This window comes from Sinocyclocheilus grahami, unplaced genomic scaffold, assembly GCF_001515645.1.
Source record: "Sinocyclocheilus grahami isolate Dianchi unplaced genomic scaffold, SAMN03320097.WGS_v1.1 scaffold2364.1, whole genome shotgun sequence".
Lineage (NCBI taxonomy): Eukaryota > Metazoa > Chordata > Actinopteri > Cypriniformes > Cyprinidae > Sinocyclocheilus > Sinocyclocheilus grahami.
Window position 1 is genome coordinate 2,478 of NW_015507543.1, and position 552 is coordinate 3,029.

The window sequence follows — 552 nt, forward strand, 5'->3', positions numbered from 1 at the left end:
GTCTCAACAGACCCCTAGTAGCAACACCCTGTTAAAGTAGGTTTCCAGAGGATACATAGAAGGAGTGGTGCCCAAGGCGGAACTGGGGTTTTAAACCACGCAGAAAGAGCACGAAGCTGTTGCGCGTGTCTCTTACTGTACAGGATTTTAGAAAAGTGGGCAAAGCATAACGTGCACACTTACCACTTATGTGGATTTTAGAAAGTGGGCAAAGCATAACGTGCACACTTACCAGCTATGTGGATTTTAGAAATACCTTTCTAGGGGTTCTCGTGGCACTCTGAAAGAGCAGCCCATAGATGGAAATAGCGCATCCCAAAAACGCTATGTCTTGAGAAGTCATCAAGTCAATCTATGGCTATAATGCTGGAGTGGCTAGCAGTAAATTTGTAGCTGAGGGAGCAAACATCCAGCTCTCAATCGAGAGGGAGCTCAACCTACAGCATGTTCCAATGGTGGAACGCTAGCAGTTATTTAGCTGAGGGAGCAACACACTCCCTTGACCCCCTTTACCTTGGCTGAGGGAGCACAAACCCAGCTCTCAACGAGAGG